Source organism: Eurosta solidaginis, chromosome 1 (assembly GCF_040869045.1).
Source record: "Eurosta solidaginis isolate ZX-2024a chromosome 1, ASM4086904v1, whole genome shotgun sequence".
NCBI lineage: Eukaryota > Metazoa > Arthropoda > Insecta > Diptera > Tephritidae > Eurosta > Eurosta solidaginis.
In genome coordinates, this window is record NC_090319.1 from 117909108 (window position 1) to 117930732 (window position 21625).

The 21625-nt window shown below is 45.6% G+C and overlaps 1 protein-coding gene across 4 annotated transcripts in view; it reads left to right on the top strand.

The window, feature by feature from the left end:
* LOC137237670 (RRP12-like protein) overlaps window positions 1-21625 on the top strand; it is a 312941-nt gene that overhangs the window by 102588 nt on the left and 188728 nt on the right. The gene's annotated exons all lie outside the window — the stretch shown is intronic.

Here is a 21625-nt window from a genome sequence, read left to right on the forward strand (position 1 = left end):
CGGGATCATTGGGGTCCCTTCCGACATCATTTCTGGATGGTTTTTGGGATTCGTCCGGCATCCCGTCGGGGTCATTTCGGGACTTTTTCTCGACTAATACGGGATCATTTGCGGGCCCTTTCGGTATCATTTCTGGATAGTTGTCGGGATTCGTTCAGGATCCCATTACGGTCTTTTCGGAACTATTGGGAGATCATTTGAGGACCTTTCCGGCATCATTTCTGGTTAGTTTTCGGGATCCCTTCCGGGTCCCATCAGGGTCATTTCGGGACTTTTTCGGCATCATTTAAGATTGGTTTTCAGGATTCGTCCGGGTTCCGTCAGGGTAATTTCTGGACTTTTCCCAGACTATTTCGGGATAATTTTGGGACCCTCCCAAGATCATTTCTGGATGGATTTCGGGATCTGTTCGGGATGCCGTCAGGGTCATTTTGGGACTATTAGGTGATCATTTGTGGACCTTTTCGGCATCACTTCTGGATGGCTTTCGGTATCCGCTCAGGATCCCGTCGGAATTATTGCGGGACTTTTTCGGGATCATTTGGTGTCCCTTCCGGCATCATTTCTGGATGGTTTTCGGGATTCGTCCGGCATCCCGTCGGGTTCATTTCGGGACTTTTTCTCGACTGATACGGGATCATTTGCGGGCCCTTTCGGCATCATTTCTAGATAGTTGTCGGGATCCGTTCGGGATCCCGTCAGGGTCTTTTCGGAACTATTAGGTGATCATTTGAGGACATTTCCGGCATCATTTCTGGATAGTTTTCGGGATCCTTTCGGGGTCCAGTCAGGGTCATTTCGGGACTTTTTCGGGATCATTTAGAGATGGCTTTCAGGATTCGTCCGGGAACCCGTCAGGGTAATTTCTGAACTTTTCCGAGACTATTTCGGGATAATTTTGGGACCTTCCCAAGATCATTTCTGGATGGATTTTGGGATCAGTCCGGGATGCCGTCAGGGTCATTTTGCTATTAGGTGATCATTTGAGGACCCTTCCGGCATCACTTCTGGATGGTTTTCTGTATCCGATCAGGATCCCCTCGGAATCATTGCGGGACTTTTTCGGGATCATTTGGGGTCCCTCCCAAGATCATTTCTGGATGGTTTTCGGGATTTGTCCGGGATCCCGTCGGGGTTATTTCGGAACCTTTTCGGGGCTAATACGGGATCTTTTGGGGATCATCTAGGGGTCGTTTCGTGACTTTTTCTGTATTATTTCGGGATCATTTTGGGACCCTTTCGGCATAATTTCTTGATGGTTTGCCGGATCCTTCAGGGTCATTTCGGGACCATTTTGGGATCATTTGGGGACCCTTCCGAGATCATTTCTGGATCCGTCCGGGATGCCGTAGGAGCCATTTCGGGATTTTTTGTTACTTTTCCGGGATAGTTTTTGCACCCTTCCGGGATCATTTCTGGATCTGTGCGGGATCCCATCTGGGTCAATTCCGGACTATTTCGGGATCATTTTGGAATCCTTCCGGAATCATTTCTGTATGGTTTTCGCGATCCATCGTGGATCCCCTCGGAGCCATTTCGGAACTTTTTCTGGAGTTAGTCGGGATAATTTAGGGACCCTTCCTGGATATTTTCTGGATGGTTTTTGAGATCCGCCCGTGAGCCCGTCAGGGTCATTTCGGAACCTTTTCGGGATCATTTTGGAACACCTTCAGGGATCATTTCTGTGTGGTTCTCTGGATACGTCTAGAATCGTGTCGCTGTCATTTCGGGTTTTTTGGGACTATTCGGGGAACTTTTGGAGACCCTTTCGTGGCATTTCTGGATGGTTTTCGGGATCCGTCCGCGATAGCGTGGGGGTAATTTCATAGCTTTTTCTGGATAATTTCGGGATCATTTGGGATCCTATCAGGTTATCAGCTCATTTAGTCCTTTTTTTTACTCAATTACAAAAATAAAATGCATTAGACAGAAAACAAAATTTTAAACAGATAATAAGCAGGCTAACGCGAATAGCCCATATATTTAAAATTTTCCTTGCGGACGGGGCCGCGGGTAAAGGCTAGTATATTATAAATGGGAAAGTTTGGATGTTAAGATGTTTGGATGTTTGTCCAGACGTTTGTCTTTGTGACTCAATAACGCAAGAACGGCTGGACCGATTTGTATGAAATTTTGCACACATATAGCCAATAGTCTAGAAGGATCTACTAGCTATATATTTTTCAAAAGGGGCGTGGTCCCCGCCCCCTAGAAACAGTTATAATTTAATAATTATATTTTATCGTCTTTGCGACTGAATCACGCCAGAATGGCTACACGGATTTTGATGAAATTTGGGACACAGACAGTAGTCTACTAGCGAAATTTTTTTCGAACATGGAAAGAGGGGTGGGGGTCCCACGACCCCTTCGAGAAATTATTTTTCATAATTTTTACACATTATAACTTTACGTATACTGGCCTTCACCAATATCACAGACTCAAGGGGTCAAATAAGTCGAGGGCTTACAAAGTAAGCAGTGACACCCTCCGCCCGCCCCTTTATCTCCCCCTCTGGTGTAAAATCCATAAATTGTTATAACTCAATCTAAATTTTCTCCTAAATCAATAGTTTTTGGTATCTGGTACATACAGAAAGAGATCTAGACAATTTTGGAGGAACGATCAGTGGTCCTCTCCTCTACTCCCGCCATCCGCCCTCCATCTATTGTTTTTATTAGCACGCTTTTATTAGCTTTACCTGTATGTTTCTATCTAACTTTTTATTCGCTCCAATGCGCCTGCTGCCTTATTAACATGGTTTTATAATTAGCTTCACCTTATTTGTAATCCCGTAAGGGTCATATCGAGACCCTTCCGGGATCATTTCTGGATGGTTTTCGGGATCGGTCCGGGATTACGCCGGGATAATTTCGGGACTTTTTCGGGACTATTTCGGGATCATTTTGGGACCCTTCCGGGATCATTTCTGTATAGTTTACGGGATCCGTCCGGGATCCCGTCGGGGTTATTTTGGAACATTTTCGGGACTATTCCGGAGTCATTTCGGGACTATTTCGCGATCATTTGGTAACCCTTCCGGCATCATTTCTGGATGGTTTTCGGGATCCGTGCGGGATCTCGTCGGGGTCATATGGGGACTTTTTCGGGATCATTTGGGGGCTCTTCCGGCATCATTTCTGGATGATTTTCGGGATCCGTCCGGGATATCGTCGGGGTCATTTGGGGACTTTTTCGGGATCATTTGGGGGCTCTTCCGGCATCATTTCTGGATGGTTTTCGGGATCCGTCCGGGATATCGTCGGGGTCATTTGGGGACTTTTTCGGAAGCATTTTGGGGCTCATCCGGCATCATTTCTGGATGGTTTTCGGGATCCATCCGGGATCCCGTCGGGGTCATTTCGGGACTTTTTCGCAACTAATACGGGATCATTTGGGAACCCTTTCGGCATCATTTCTGGATGGTTTTCGGGATCCGTCCGGGATCCCGTCGGGGTCATTTCGGGACTTTTTCGCGACTAATACGGGATCATTTGGGAACCCTTTCGGCATCATTTCTGGATGGTTTTCGGGATCCGTCCGGGATCCCATTAGGGTAATTTCGGGACTATTAGGGGATCATTTGGGAACCTTTCCGGCATCATTTCTGGATAATTTTCGGGATCCGTCCGGGATGCCGACGAGGTAATTTCGGGACTATTTCGGGATCATTTGGGATACCTACCGGCATCATTTCTGGATGGTTTTTGGGATTCGTCCGGGATCCCGTCGTGGTCCTTTCGGGACTTTTTTTCGACTAATACGGGATCATTTGCGGACCCTTTCGGCATCATTTCTGGATAGTTGTCGGGATCCCGTCACGGTCATTTCGGGAGTATTAGGGGATCATTTGAGGACCTTTCCGGCATCATTCCTGTATTGTTTTCGGGATCCCGTCAGGGTCATTTTGGGACCATTTTGGGATCATTTGGGGACCCTTCCGAGATCATTTCTGGATCCGTCCGGGATGCCGTAGGAGCCATTTCGGGATTTTTTGTTACTTTTCCGGGATAGTTTTTGGACCCTTCCGGGATCATTTCTGGATCTGTGCGGGATCCCATCTGGGTCATTTCCGGACTATTTCGGGATCATTTTGGGATCCTTCCGGAATCATTTCTGTATGGTTTTCGCGATCCGTCGTTGATTCCCTCGGAGCCATTTCGGAACCTTTTCTGGAGTATGTCGGGGTCATTTGGGGACTTTTTCGGGATCATTTGGGGCTCTTCCGGCATCATTTCTGGATGGTTTTCGGGATCCGTCCGGGATATTGTCGGGGTCATTTGGGGACTTTTTCGGGATCATTTGAGGGCTCTTCCGGCGTCATTTCTGGATGGTTTTCGGTATCCGTCCGGGATGCCGACGAGGTCATTTCGGGATTATTTCGGGATCATTTGGGATACCTACCGGCATCATTTCTGGATGGTTTTTGGGATTCGTCCGGGATCCCGTCGGGGTCATTTCGGGACTTTTTCTCGACTAATACGGGATCATTTGCGGACCCTTTCGGCATAATTTCTGGATAGTTGTCGGGATCAGTTCGGGATCTCGTCACGGTCATTTCGGAACTATTAGGGGATCATTTGAGGACCTTTCCGGCATCATTTCTGGATAGTTTTTGGAATCCTTTCGGGATCCCGTCAGGGTCATTTCGGGGCTTTTTCGGGATCATTTAAGGATGGCTTTCAGGATTCGTTCGGGAACGCGTCAGGGTAATTTCTGGACTTTTCCGAGACTATTTCGGGATCATTTTGGGACCTTCCCAAGATCATTTCTGGATGGATTTCGGGATTTGTCCGGGATCCCCTCAGGGTCATTTTGAGACTATTAGGTGAGCATTTGAGGACCGTTCCGTCATCACTTCTGGATGGTTTTCGGTATCCGTTCAGATTCCCGTCGGAATAATTGCGGGACTTTTTCGGGATCATTGGGGTCCCTTCCGACATCATTTCTGGATGGTTTTTGGGATTCGTCCGGCATCCCGTCGGGGTCATTTCGGGACTTTTTCTCGACTAATACGGGATCATTTGCGGGCCCTTTCGGTATCATTTCTGGATAGTTGTCGGGATCCGTTCGGGATCCCGTCAGGGTCTTTTCGGAACTATTGGGAGATCATTTGAGGACCTTTCCGGCATCATTTCTGGTTAGTTTTCGGGATCCTTTCCGGGTCCCATCAGGGTCATTTCGGGACTTTTTCGGCATCATTTAAGATTGGTTTTCAGGATTCGTCCGGGATCCGTCAGGGTAATTTCTGGACTTTTCCCAGACTATTTCGGGATAATTTTGGGACCCTCCCAAGATCATTTCTGGATGGATTTCGGGATCTGTCCGGGATGCCGTCAGGGTCATTTTGGGACTATTAGGTGATCATTTGAGGACCTTTTCGGCATCACTTCTGGATGGTTTTCGGTATCCGCTCAGGATCCCGTCGGAATTATTGCGGGACTTTTTCGGGATCATTTGGTGTCCCTTCCGGCATCATTTCTGGATGATTTTTGGGATTCGTCCGGCATCCCGTCGGGTTCATTTCGGGACTTTTTCTCGACTAATACGGGATCATTTGCGGGCCCTTTCGGCATCATTTCTAGATAGTTGTCGGGATCCGTTCGGGATCCCGTCAGGGTCTTTTCGGAACTATTAGGGGATCATTTGAGGACCTTTCCGGCATCATTCCTGTATTGTTTTCGGGATCCCGTCAGGGTCATTTTGGGACCATTTTGGGATCATTTGGGGACCCTTCCGAGATCATTTCTGGATCCGTCCGGGATGCCGTAGGAGCCATTTCGGGATTTTTTGTTACTTTTCCGGGATAGTTTTTGGACCCTTCCGGGATCATTTCTGGATCTGTGCGGGATCCCATCTGGGTCATTTCCGGACTATTTCGGGATCATTTTGGGATCCTTCCGGAATCATTTCTGTATGGTTTTCGCGATCCGTCGTTGATTCCCTCGGAGCCATTTCGGAACCTTTTCTGGAGTATGTCGGGGTCATTTGGGGACTTTTTCGGGATCATTTGGGGCTCTTCCGGCATCATTTCTGGATGGTTTTCGGGATCCGTCCGGGATATCGTCGGGGTCATTTGGGGACTTTTTCGGGATCATTTGGGGGCTCTTCCGGCGTCATTTCTGGATGGTTTTCGGTATCCGTCCGGGATGCCGACGAGGTCATTTCGGGATTATTTCGGGATCATTTGGGATACCTACCGGCATCATTTCTGGATGGTTTTTGGGATTCGTCCGGGATCCCGTCGGGGTCATTTCGGGACTTTTTCTCGACTAATACGGGATCATTTGCGGACCCTTTCGGCATAATTTCTGGATAGTTGTCGGGATCAGTTCGGGATCTCGTCACGGTCATTTCGGAACTATTAGGGGATCATTTGAGGACCTTTCCGGCATCATTTCTGGATAGTTTTTGGAATCCTTTCGGGATCCCGTCAGGGTCATTTCGGGGCTTTTTCGGGATCATTTAAGGATGGCTTTCAGGATTCGTTCGGGAACGCGTCAGGGTAATTTCTGGACTTTTCCGAGACTATTTCGGGATCATTTTGGGACCTTCCCAAGATCATTTCTGGATGGATTTCGGGATTTGTCCGGGATGCCCTCAGGGTCATTTTGAGACTATTAGGTGAGCATTTGAGGACCGTTCCGTCATCACTTCTGGATGGTTTTCGGTATCCGTTCAGATTCCCGTCGGAATAATTGCGGGACTTTTTCGGGATCATTGGGGTCCCTTCCGACATCATTTCTGGATGGTTTTTGGGATTCGTCCGGCATCCCGTCGGGGTCATTTCGGGACTTTTTCTCGACTAATACGGGATCATTTGCGGGCCCTTTCGGTATCATTTCTGGATAGTTGTCGGGATCCGTTCGGGATCCCGTCAGGGTCTTTTCGGAACTATTGGGAGATCATTTGAGGACCTTTCCGGCATCATTTCTGGTTAGTTTTCGGGATCCTTTCCGGGTCCCATCAGGGTCATTTCGGGACTTTTTCGGCATCATTTAAGATTGGTTTTCAGGATTCGTCCGGGATCCGTCAGGGTAATTTCTGGACTTTTCCCAGACTATTTCGGGATAATTTTGGGACCCTCCCAAGATCATTTCTGGATGGATTTCGGGATCTGTCCGGGATGCCGTCAGGGTCATTTTGGGACTATTAGGTGATCATTTGAGGACCTTTTCGGCATCACTTCTGGATGGTTTTCGGTATCCGCTCAGGATCCCGTCGGAATTATTGCGGGACTTTTTCGGGATCATTTGGTGTCCCTTCCGGCATCATTTCTGGATGATTTTTGGGATTCGTCCGGCATCCCGTCGGGTTCATTTCGGGACTTTTTCTCGACTAATACGGGATCATTTGCGGGCCCTTTCGGCATCATTTCTAGATAGTTGTCGGGATCCGTTCGGGATCCCGTCAGGGTCTTTTCGGAACTATTAGGTGATCATTTGAGGACATTTCCGGCATCATTTCTGGATAGTTTTCGGGATCCTTTCGGGGTCCAGTCAGGGTCATTTCGGGACTTTTTCGGGATCATTTAGAGATGGCTTTCAGGATTCGTCAGGGTAATTTCTGAACTTTTCCGAGACTATTTCGGGATAATTTTGGGACCTTCCCAAGATCATTTCTGGATGGATTTTGGGATCAGTCCGGGATGCCGTCAGGGTCATTTTGGTATTAGGTGATCATTTGAGGACCTTTCCGGCATCACTTCTGGATGGTTTTCGGCATCCGATCAGGATCCCGTCGGAATCATTGCGGGACTTTTTCGGGATCATTTGGGGTCCCTTCCAAGATCATTTCTGGATGGATTTCGGGATCTTTCCTGGATCCCGTCAGGGTCATTTAGGGGTGCGTTCGAGATCCCGTCAGGGTCATTTCGGGACTTCTTCGGGACTATATCGGGATCATTTCTGGATGGTTTATGGGATCCGTCCATGGCCCCTTAAGGGTCATTTCGGGACTATTAGGTGATCATTTGAGGAAAGGTCCGGCATCACTTCTGGATGATTTTCGGTATCCGTTCGGGATCCCGTCGGAATCAATGCGGGACTTTTACGGAATCATTTGGGATTCCTTCCGGCATCATTTCTGGATGGTTTTCGGGATTTGTCCGGGATCCCGTCGGGGTTATTTCGGGACCTTTTCGGGCTAATACGGGATCATTTGGGGATCCTCTAGGGGTCGTTTCGTGACTTTTTCTGTATTATTTCGGGATCATTTTGGGACCCTTTCGGCATAATTTCTTGATGGTTTGCCGGATCCATCAGGGTAATTTCGGGACCATTTTGGGATCATTTGGGGACCCTTCCGAGATCATTTCTGGATCCGTCCGGGATGCCGTAGGAGCCATTTCGGGATTTTTTGTTACTTTTCCGGGATAGTTTTTGCACCCTTCCGGGATCATTTCTGGATCTGTGCGGGATCCCATCTGGGTCAATTCCGGACTATTTTGGGATCATTTTGGAATCCTTCCGGAATCATTTCTGTATGGTTTTCGCGATCCATCGTGGATCCCCTCGGAGCCATTTCGGAACTTTTTCTGGAGTTAGTCGGGATAATTTAGGGACCCTTCCTGGATATTTTCTGGATGGTTTTTGAGATCCGCCCGGGAGCCCGTCAGGGTCATTTCGGAACCTTTTCGGGATCATTTTGGAACACCTTCAGGGATCATTTCTGTGTGGTTCTCTACATACGTCTAGAATCGTGTCGCTCTCATTTCGGGTTTTTTTGGGACTATTCGGGGAACTTTTGGAGAGCCTTTCGGGGCATTTCTGGATGGTTTTCGGGATCCGTCCGCGATAGCGTTGGGGTCATTTCGTAGCTTTTTCTGGATAATTTCGGGATCATTTGGGATCCTATCAGGTTATCAGCTCATTTAGTTCTTTTTTTTTACTCAATTACAAAAATAAAATGCATTAGACAGAAAACAAAATTGTAAACAGATAATAAGCAGGCTAACGCGAATAGCCCATATATTTAAAATTTTCCTTGCGGACGGGGCCGCGGGTAAAGGCTAGTATATATTATAAATGGGAAAGTTTGGATGTTAAGATGTTTGGATGTTTGGATGTTTGTCCAGACGTTTGTCTTTGTGACTCAATAACGCAAGAACGGCTGGACCGATTTGTATGAAATTTTGCACACATATAGCCAATAGTCTAGAAGGATCTACTAGCTATATATTTTTCAAAAGGGGCGTGGTCCCCACCCCCTAGGAACAGTTATAATTTAATAATTATATTTTTTCGTCTTTGCGACTGAATCACGCCAGAATGGCTACACGGATTTTGATGAAATTTGGGACACAGACAGTAGTCTACTAGCGAAATTTTTTTCGAACATGGAAAGAGGGGTGGGGGTCCCACGACCCCTTCGAGAAATTATTTTTCATAATTTTTACACATTATAACTTTACGTATACTGGCCTTCACCAATATCACATACTCAAGGGGTCAAATAAGTCGAGGGCTTACAAAGTAAGCAGTGACACCCTCCGCCCGCCCCTTTATCTCCCCCTCTGGTGTAAAATCCATAAATTGTTATAACTCAATCTAAATTTTCTCCTAAATCAATAGTTTTTGGTATCTGGTACATACAGAACGAGATCTACTCCCGCCATCCGCCCTCCATCTATTGTTTTTATTAGCACGCTTTTATTAGCTTTACCTGTATGTTTCTATCTAACTTTTTATTCGCTCCAATGCGCCTGCTGCCTTATTAACATGGTTTTATAATTAGCTTCACCTTATTTGTAATCCCGTAAGGGTCATATCGAGACCCTTCCGGGATCATTTCTGGATGGTTTTCGGGATCGGTCCGGGATTACGCCGGGATAATTTCGGGACTTTTTCGGGACTATTTCGGGATCATTTTGGGACCCTTCCGGGATCATTTCTGTATAGTTTACGGGATCCGTCCGGGATCCCGTCGGGGTTATTTTGGAACATTTTCGGGACTATTCCGGAGTCATTTCGGGACTATTTCGCGATCATTTGGTGACCTTTCCGGCATCATTTCTGGATGGTTTTCGGGATCCGTGCGGGATCTCGTCGGGGTCATATGGGGACTTTTTCGGGATCATTTGGGGGCTCTTCCGGCATCATTTCTGGATGATTTTCGGGATCCGTCCGGGATATCGTCGGGGTCATTTGGGGACTTTTTCGGGATCATTTGGGGGCTCTTCCGGCATCATTTCTGGATGGTTTTCGGGATCCGTCCGGGATATCGTCGGGGTCATTTGGGGACTTTTTCGGAATCATTTTGGGGCTCATCCGGCATCATTTCTGGATGGTTTTCGGGATCCGTCCGGGATCCCGTCGGGGTCATTTCGGGACTTTTTCGCGACTAATACGGGATCATTTGGGAACCCTTTCGGCATCATTTCTGGATGGTTTTCGGGATCCGTCCGGGATCCCGTCGGGGTCATTTCGGGACTTTTTCGCGACTAATAGGGGATCATTTGGGAACCCTTTCGGCATCATTTCTGGATGGTTTTCGGGATCCGTCCGGGATCCCATTAGGGTAATTTCGGGACTATTAGGGGATCATTTGGGAACCTTTCCGGCATCATTTCTGGATAATTTTCGGGATCCGTCCGGGATGCCGACGAGGTCATTTCGGGACTATTTCGGGATCATTTGGGATACCTACCGGCATCATTTCTGGATGGTTTTTGGGATTCGTCCGGGATCCCGTCGTGGTCCTTTCGGGACTTTTTTTCGACTAATACGGGATCATTTGCGGACCCTTTCGGCATCATTTCTGGATAGTTGTCGGGATCCCGTCACGGTCATTTCGGGAGTATTAGGGGATCATTTGAGGACCTTTCCGGCATCATTCCTGTATTGTTTTCGGGATCCCGTCAGGGTCATTTTGGGACCATTTTGGGATCATTTGGGGACCATTCCGAGATCATTTCTGGATCCGTCCGGGATGCCGTAGGAGCCATTTCGGGATTTTTTGTTACTTTTCCGGGATAGTTTTTGGACCCTTCCGGGATCATTTCTGGATCTGTGCGGGATCCCATCTGGGTCATTTCCGGACTATTTCGGGATCATTTTGGGATCCTTCCGGAATCATTTCTGTATGGTTTTCGCGATCCGTCGTTGATTCCCTCGGAGCCATTTCGGAACCTTTTCTGGAGTATGTCGGGGTCATTTGGGGACTTTTTCGGGATCATTTGGGGCTCTTCCGGCATCATTTCTGGATGGTTTTCGGGATCCGTCCGGGATATCGTCGGGGTCATTTGGGGACTTTTTCGGGATCATTTGGGGGCTCTTCCGGCATCATTTCTGGATGGTTTTCGGGATCCGTCCGGGATCCCATCAGGGTAATTTCGGGACTATTAGGGGATCATTTGTGGACCTTTCCGGCATCATTTCTGGATAATTTTCGGTATCCGTCCGGGATGCCGACGAGGTCATTTCGGGATTATTTCGGGATCATTTGGGATACCTACCGGCATCATTTCTGGATGGTTTTTGGGATTCGTCCGGGATCCCGTCGGGGTCATTTCGGGACTTTTTCTCGACTAATACGGGATCATTTGCGGACGCTTTCGGCATAATTTCTGGATAGTTGTCGGGATCAGTTCGGGATCTCGTCACGGTCATTTCGGAACTATTAGGGGATCATTTGAGGACCTTTCCGGCATCATTTCTGGATAGTTTTTGGAATCCTTTCGGGATCCCGTCAGGGTCATTTCGGGGCTTTTTCGGGATCATTTAAGGATGGCTTTCAGGATAACGCGTCAGGGTAATTTCTGGACTTTTCCGAGACTATTTCGGGATCATTTTGGGACCTTCCCAAGATCATTTCTGGATGGATTTCGGGATCTGTCCGGGATGCCGTCAGGGTCATTTTGGGACTATTAGGTGATCATTTGAGGACCTTTTCGGCATCACTTCTGGATGGTTTTCGGTATCCGCTCAGGATCCCGTCGGAATTATTGCGGGACTTTTTCGGGATCATTTGGTGTCCCTTCCGGCATCATTTCTGGATGATTTTTGGGATTCGTCCGGCATCCCGTCGGGTTCATTTCAGGACTTTTTCTCGACTAATACGGGATCATTTGCGGGCCCTTTCGGCATCATTTCTAGATAGTTGTCGGGATCCGTTCGGGATCCCGTCAGGGTCTTTTCGGAACTATTAGGTGATCATTTGAGGACATTTCCGGCATCATTTCTGGATAGTTTTCGGGATCCTTTCGGGGTCCAGTCAGGGTCATTTCGGGACTTTTTCGGGATCATTTAGAGATGGCTTTCAGGATTCGTCAGGGTAATTTCTGAACTTTTCCGAGACTATTTCGGGATAATTTTGGACCTTCCCAAGATCATTTCTGGATGGATTTTGGGATCAGTCCGGGATGCCGTCAGGGTCATTTTGGTATTAGGTGATCATTTGAGGACCTTTCCGGCATCACTTCTGGATGGTTTTCGGTATCCGATCAGGATCCCCTCGGAATCATTGCGGGACTTTTTCGGGATCATTTGGGGTCCCTCCCAAGATCATTTCTGGATGGATTTCGGGATCTTTCCTGGATCCCGTCAGGGTCATTTAGGGGTGCGTTCGAGATCCCGTCAGGGTCATTTCGGGACTTCTTCGGGACTATATCGGGATCATTTCTGGATGGTTTATGGGATCCGTCCATGGCCCCTTAAGGGTCATTTCGGGACTATTAGGTGATCATTTGAGGAAAGGTCCGGCATCACTTCTGGATGATTTTCGGTATCCGTTCGGGATCCCGTCGGAATCAATGCGGGACTTTTAGGGAATCATTTGGGATTCCTTCCGGCATCATTTCTGGATGGTTTTCGGGATTTGTCCGGGATCCCGTCGGGGTTATTTCGGGACCTTTTCGGGCTAATACGGGATCATTTGGGGATCCTCTAGGGGTCGTTTCGTGACTTTTTCTGTATTATTTCGGGATCATTTTGGGACCCTTTCGGCATAATTTCTTGATGGTTTGCCGGATCCATCAGGGTCATTTCGGGACCATTTTGGGATCATTTGGGGACCCTTCCGAGATCATTTCTGGATCCGTCCGGGATGCCGTAGGAGCCATTTCGGGATTTTTTGTTACTTTTCCGGGATAGTTTTTGCACCCTTCCGGGATCATTGTTGGATCTGTGCGGGATCCCATCTGGGTCAATTCCGGACTATTTTGGGATCATTTTGGAATCCTTCCGGAATCATTTCTGTATGGTTTTCGCGATCCATCGTGGATCCCCTCGGAGCCATTTCGGAACTTTTTCTGGAGTTAGTCGGGATAATTTAGGGACCCTTCCTGGATATTTTCTGGATGGTTTTTGAGATCCGCCCGGGAGCCCGTCAGGGTCATTTCGGAACCTTTTCGGGATCATTTTGGAACACCTTCAGGGATCATTTCTGTGTGGTTCTCTACATACGTCTAGAATCGTGTCGCTCTCATTTCGGTTTTTTTTGGGACTATTCGGGGAACTTTTGGAGACCCTTTCGGGGCATTTCTGGATGGTTTTCGGGATCCGTCCGCGATAGCGTTGGGGTCATTTCGTAGCTTTTTCTGGATAATTTCGGGATCATTTGGGATCCTATCAGGTTATCAGCTCATTTAGTTCTTTTTTTTTACTCAATTACAAAAATAAAATGCATTAGACAGAAAACAAAATTGTAAACAGATAATAAGCAGGCTAACGCGAATAGCCCATATATTTAAAATTTTCCTTGCGGACGGGGCCGCGGGTAAAGGCTAGTATATTATAAGTGGCAAAGTTTGGATGTTTGGATGTTTGTCCAGACGTTTGTCTTTGTGACTCAATCACGCAAGAACGGCTGGACGGATTTGTATGAAATTTGGCATGCATATAGCCAATAGTCTAGAAGGATCTACCAGCTATATATTTTCCAAAAGGGGCGTGGTCTCCGCCCCCTAGGAACAGTTATAATTTAATTATTATATTTTTTGTCTTTGCGACTGAATCACGCCAGAACGGCTTAACGGATTTTGATGAAATTTGGGACAGAGATAATAGGCTACTGGCGAAATTTTTTTCGAACATGGAAAGGGGGAAGGGGGTCCCACGACCCCTTCGACCCCTTCGAATAATTACTTCTTAATAATTTTTACACATTATAACTTTACGTATACTAACCTTCACCAATATTACAAACTCAATGGGTGAAATAAGTCGAAGGCTTACAAAGTGAGCAGTGATACACCCCCCTCCACTCCTTTCCCTCTCGTGCAAAATCTATAAATTATTATAACTCAATGTAAATTTTGTCCTAAAATCAATAATTTTTGGTATCTGGCTCATACAGATCGATATCTAAACAATTTTGGAAAAACGATCAGTGGTACTCTCCTCCTACCGCCATCCGCCCTCCTTCAATTGTTTTTATTAGCACGCTTTTATTAGCTTTACTTGTATGTTTCTTTGTAACTCTTCATTCGCTCCAACGCGCCTGTTGCCTTATTAACATGGTTTTATAATCCCGTTGGGGTCATATCGAGACCCTTCCGGGATCATTTCTGGATGGTTTTCGGGATCCGTCCGCGATCCCGCCGGGGTCATTTCTGGACTTTTTCGGGACTATTCCGGGATTATTTTGGGACCCTTCCGGGATCATTTGTGTATAGTTTTCGGGATCCGTCCGGGATTCCGTCGGGATTATTTTGGGACATTTTCGGGACTATTCCGGGATCATTTCGGGACTATTTCGCGATCATTTGGGGACCCTTCCGGCATCATTTCTGGACGGTTTTCGGGATCGGTCCGGGATCCCGTCGGGGTCATTTCGGAACTTTTCCTCGACTAAGAAGGGATCATTTGGAGACCCTTTCGGCATCATTTCTGGACGGTTTTCCGGATCCGTCCGGGTCCCGTCGGGGTCATTACTGGACTTTTTCTCGACTGATACGGGATCATTTGAGGACCCTTTCGGCGTCATTTCTGGATGGTTTTCGGGTTCCGTCCGGATCCCGTCGGGGTCATTTTTTTATTTATTTATTTATTATTTAAAGTCGACGACAAACTATGGTCGACTGCATAATATAAAAGATATATAAATATACAACTCAAAAGATAAAATTTAAGATATATCGAGATTTCAACAATGTTATATTACAAACAAAGAAATATTAATGAACATTACTATTTAATTTTTTTTTTTTTTTTTTTAATAATAATAAGAAATATGAGTAGAAATAAGATCTTATGCCGAAATCTTATACTGGCGGAATGCATCAGATTCCGCTCAGCATGACATCGGAATGCAGTGGATTCCAATCTCCCTGTTGGAATGCAACAAGATTCCAATCAGCATGTCATGGGAATCCGGCAGTGCTAAGAGTAGTGTAATGAGGATACGCCATCACAAGGCATAAAAAAGTAACATGACCTGTTTTGTTGGAATGCACCGGATTCCAATCAGCTCGATGCCTGACCCATAAGATTATACTGCCGGAATGCATACGATTCCGGTCAGTGACTCATGAAAAAGCATGTTTTTTACGTTGTTGGAATGCACCAGATTCCAATCAACACAGTACTGTCTTGTTCCTTCTTAATTATACATGTTGATAAATGTTCCTCCATCCTTAAGCGAGATAGTTCCTGTTTTTTATCGAAGGAATAAAATGCCGACAAATTAAATTAGCTTGTATCTCTTACATTAGATAGGCAAGTATTGCATTACGTATAGTGGCAAAAGTACATTCAAGACTGATGCAGCTATACAAGTCATTGTAGTGCGCGTACCAGATAAGAAGAGGATTATTTTTAGCAAAGTTTCGTCGACAAAGGGGTAAATAGAAAGGAACGTAGTGTCTGGATACTCTAGGGGGAACCGCAAAAAACAAGCGGCTGAGGAGGTCCGCGGAATCAATTTCTCCAATAATGAGCTTATGGATGAACAATACCCCCAGTAATATTCTCCGATTTTCCAGAGTGGGTAAGTTAATAACAAGAAGTCTACTTCTGTATGGAGGAAGGTGGAGACTTGAGTCCCAATTAAGGCCGCGCAATGCAAATATCAAAAATTGCTTTTGAACTGACTCAAGACGCTTTATATGCTTTTGAGAAACAGGGGACCAAACGCATGAGCAATACTCGAGTATTGGACGAACCAGCGATGTGTAAAGAACCATAGTGAGGTACGGATCATCGAACTCTTTAGCCCATCTTTTAACAAATCCAAGTAAACCAAAGCTTTGTTGGCTATAGATGAAATATGCATGTTAAAATTAAATTTCGGATCAAAAAGGACACCTAGATCATTTGCAATAGATATACGCTCCAAAGGCGTACCATCTATTATATAAGATTTCAATGCTGGCTTCACTCGGTGAAATGTCATATGCTTACATTTAGAGCAATTTAAAGCTAGTAAATTTGTTGTGCACCAACATTGGAATGAGTCCAAGTCTGCCTGAAGAAGATCCAAGGAACTCAAATCGGTAGGACAGTAAGTGTAGCAAAGTTTTACATCATCCGCATACATTATAGTATGGGAATATAATATTGTCTGTGGCAAGTCATTAATAAAAAGGGCAAAGAGCAAAGGGCCTAGATGACTTCCCTGGGGTACGTCGGAGGAAACTCCGAACGATTCCGACAGATTGCACTTGAACAGGACTTTTTGGGTCCGGTTAGAAAGATAGCTTTTCAGCCACATTAATAGGTGAAACGGAAAGCCCAGTAAATCAAGCTTATGAATAAGCAACTCATGGTTGACGGTATCAAATGCTTTGCTGAAGTCCGTGTAGATGACATCCGTTTGCTTTTTCGCTAAAAATCCTTCCATAACTATAGAGGTGAATACAAGCAAATTTGTAGTGGTTGACCTTTGACGAATAAAACCGTGTTGGCATGCAGATAAAAGACTGGAACACTGATATTGCAGTTTACTGGTGACAATCTGTTCAAAGACTTTAGGAATGACTGAAAGTTTAGCAATACCCCTGTAGTTTTCAACTTTTGACCTACTACCTTTTTTATGCAGGGGTATAATAAAAGACTGTTTCCAAAGTGCCGGGAATGACGCAGATCCCAGAGATAGCTCAAATAATTTTAAAATAGGCTCATACATGTTTTCGGCGCAGTACCTAAGCACGCAACTAGGAACACCGTCCGGTCCCGGAGAAAAGGTGGGCTTCAAAGATTGAAGACTCTGAAGAACAATATTACCATCAATAGCAGGATTCCTAATGTAATTTGAGCTATCTAAGTGATAGGGATATTGACCAGAATGAAAACCACTGGATGAATACGTGGACTTAAAGAACTCAGAAAATAGTTCAGCAACGTCGTCATCAGTGCAAGCTTTTTTACCTCCAAAGGTTAATGAGGAAGGATACCCAGAAGTTTTCCGCTTTGAATTTACGAAACTGTAAAACTTTTTTGGATTTCTAAAAAATTGGGCTTTACAACAACTCAAGTAATTTTTATAACAAAGCTGATTAAGACGGTGAAATTTAGAACGAGCTATTAGATATTTAGAGAGGTCTGCAGATGCTCCAGATTTCTTGAACCTCTTATAAAGCCTAGATTTAATGTTACTAAGTCTGATAAGTTGCCTTGAAAACCAAGGGGGCTTATTCGAACATAGGGTATAGCGAGTAGGAATGCAGGTATCAAAGAAGCCATCAAGCGTACTGTAAAATATAGAGATAGCCGAATCGACATCAGTGCAAGCATAGAGATCCGACCAATCATGGGAAGCCAACAGATCATTGAGCATAATGAAATTCGCTTTGTAGAAGCATCTATATCGGGGACGAGACTGTACTTGAATCCTACGGGGTAGGCTGATATCAAGTGATATCTCTAGCGTAGGGTGAAGAGGGTCTTCTGGAAGGGATAAAGGTGGTATTCGCGTAAGGGCAGTACCCACCGAGCCATCCACAAATACTAAATCCAGCATTTTATTTCCACTATTTGGAACATTGTTAATCTGTAAAAGAGATGAGTCTAACAAGCAATTGAGAAACTCATGTTGAGCAGTGGGAGTTAAAAAGTTTCAATCACTTATATTAACCCAACTAACTGTTGGCAAGTTAAAGTCACCAACAACAACAAGTCGATCGTTATCTCCCAACTGCGAATGCAAATCACAGATGGCCGAGCTATGACTAGCATAAACATCCATATCCGAACGAGGTGGTATATACGAACAGCAAACAATTACGCTATAGCTACCGAATGAAAGCCTAACTGCTATGAATTCGATATGAGAGATATTGTCCAGCGAAATCAACTCAGACGATAGGTTAGATTCAACAGCAATAAGGACACCTCCCGCTCTACAGATGCGATCACGCCGATAAACAGCATATTTATTTGAAAAAACCTCAGAATTGTAATTATCAGGCTTTAGCCAGGTCTCCGTAAAAGCTACATTTTGTGCAGAAAAGTTTAAAGAATTAAGGAAGAATGGAACAAGTTTTGATCGTAAACCACGAACATTTTGGTAATTAATGAGAAGACGGGACAGATCAGCAATTACCTTTGTGTTGTTATTACTGTGTTCGTCATACCGTTTTTTGGCTGTAATAAAACAGGTTCGGCCCTCGCCTTTCTCGTGAACAAGTGAACCACAGTATGCTTGGGCCAAAAAGAGGAATCAAGTACCTTATCGAAATATTCATCTGAAAGGGATATTTTAAATGAGGAGATGTCTCTCTCATATTTAAAGTTAAATTTATACACATTGATGTTACTAGTGGGTGCAACACCAAGTTTAGAGCAAACGTAATGAGCAATGTCATTTTCGGTAAGCGAGGCGTGTAATCGGGACACAAATACAGCCTTACGAGGTGGCACGGCAGTCACCTGCAAAGGAGTAGCGGATAGCGCACCAGAGAGCTGGGAAGGTGCGGCCGTTATAGCGTTGGTTATCGAGCCCGTAATATTTTCGGGGCCCTTTCTCGACTAATACGGGATCATCTGGGGTAACTTCCGGCATCATTTCTCGATGGTTTTCGGGATCCGTCCGGGATCCCGTCAGTGTCATTTCGGGACTATTTCGGGATCATTTCTGCATAGTTTGCGGGGTTCGTCCGAGATACCGTCGGGGTAATTTCGGGACTTTTTCTCGACTAATACGGGATCATTTGGGAACCCTTTCGGCAAAATTTCTGGATGGATTTCGGTATCTGTCCGGGATCCCGTTAGGGTAATTTCGGGACAATTAGGGGATTATTTGAAGACCTTTCCGGCATAATTTCTGCATAGTTTCCTGGATCCGTCGGGGGTCTCGACGGGGTCATTTCGGGACTATTTCGGGATCATTTCTGCATAGTTTCCGGGGTTCGTCCGAGATACCGTCGGGGTCATTTCGGGACTTTTTCTGGACTAATTAATACGGGATCATTTTGGGCCTATTTCGGGATCATTTTGGGGTACCTACCGGCATCATTTCTAGATGGTTTTCGGTATCCGTCCAGGTTCCCGTCGGGGTCATTTCGGAACTTTTTCGGGATTTTTTGGGGTCTCTTCCGGCATCATTTCTGGATGGCTTTCGGGATTCGTCCGGGATCCCATCGGGATCATTTCGGGACTTTTTCTCGACTAATACGGGATCATTAGGGGACCCTTTCGGTATCATTTCTGGATTGTTTTAGGGATTCGTCCGGGATTCCGTCGGGGTCATTTCGGGACTTTTTCTCGACTAATACGGGATAATTTGGGGACCCTTTCGGCATCATTTCTGGATTGTTTTCGGGATCCGTCCGGGATTCCGTCAGGGTGATTTCGAGACTATTAGGGGATCATTTGAAGACCTTTCCGGCATCATTCCTGGATAGTTTTGGGGATCCGTTCGGAATCCCGACGGGGTCATTTTGGGACTATTTCGGGATTTTTTGGGGTCCCTTCCGGCATCATTTCTAGGTGGTTTTGGGGATATCGTCGGGGTAATTTCAGGACTTCTTCGGGATCATTTGGTGCACCTTCCGGCATCATTTATACATGGTTTTCGGGATCCGTCCGTTATCCCGTCGGAGTAATTTCGGGACTTTTTCTCGAATAATACGGGATAATTTAGGAACCATTTCGTCATCATTTCTGGATGATTTTCGGATTCCGTCAGGGGTCCCGTCAAGGTCATTTCGGGACTATTAGGGGATCATTTGAGGACTTTCCGGCATCCTATCTGGATGGTTTTCGGTATCCGTCCGGGATCCCGTCGGGGTCATTTCGCGACTTTGTCATTTTAGGACCATCAGGGGATAATTTGGGGACCTTTTCGGCATCATTTCTGGATAGTTTTAGGGACCCGCTCGGGATCCCAACGGGGTCATTTCGGGATCATTTGGGGTACCTACCGGCATCATTTCTGGTTGGTTTTCGGGATCCATCCGGGATCCCGTCGGGGTCATTTCGGGACTATTTCGGGATCATTTGGGGTACCTTCCGGCTTCATTTCTAGATGGTTTTCGGGATCCGTCCGGGATCCCGTCAGGGTCATTTCGGGACTATTTCGGGATCATTTGGGGTACCTTCCGGCTTCATTTCTAGATAGTTTTCTGGATCCGTCCGGGATCCCGTCGTGGTAATTTCGGGTAGCTTTTTGTCATCATTGCTAGATGGTTTTCGCGATCCGTCCGGCATCCCGTCAGGGTCATTTCGGGATCATTTGGGGTACCTTCCGGCTTCATTTCTAGATGGTTTTCGGGATCCGTCCGGGATCCCGACAGGGTCATTTCGGGAATATTTCGGGATCATTTAGGGTACCTTCCGGCTTCATTTCTAGATGGTTTTCTGGATCCGTCCGGGATCCCGTCGTGGTAATTTCGGGACTTTTTCTCGACTAATACAGGATCATTTAGGGTAGCTTCGGTCATCATTGCTAGATGGTTTTCGCGATCCGTCCGGAATCCCGTCATGGTCATTTCGGGACTTTTCGTGACTACTTCGGGATTATTTTGGGACCCTTCCGGCATCATTTCTGGATAGGTTTCTGGATTTGTCCGGGATCCCGTCGGCATCATTTCGTGACTATTTTGGTGTCATTTAGGGACTCTTCCGGGATCATTTTAGGTCTCTTCGAAACCGGTAATTCAGCACACATGGCCGTGGATTTACTGCAAATTATTCGTAATTAAAATTCGGTATGTTTTATCTTTAATATCTAACTTAGCTTTTTCGTTCTATTTTTAAATGAATCCTGTAACGAACTGTTACAACTATAATTACAATTTTTGTAATATTTTAACCAACTAAACACATGAAAAGCAACTCTACTTTCATTTAAAAAATTCTTTTTGGTTTTAGGTAATTGTAGTATCACTCCTTTGTTCTATGAGTAGTAATTCGTTCACCCCTGTCATATCAATTAATTTAACTTAAAAACAAAATGTATTTTTTTAATTCGAAAAAAAAGTATTGTACTATTCATGTAAGCGTGCCTATCAGCTCATTTAACTCTTTTTTTTAATGTATTAAAAAATAAAATACATTGACAGAAACAATTTTTAAACAGACAACTTGATATGCAGGCTAACGTGAATAGCCCTTATATTTTATTTTCTCCTTGCGGACGGGGCCGCAGGTAAAGGCTAGTATATATTATAAATGGGAAAGTTTGGATGTTTGCCCAGACGTTTGTCTTTGTGACTCAATCACGCAAGAACGGCTGGACCGATTTGGAT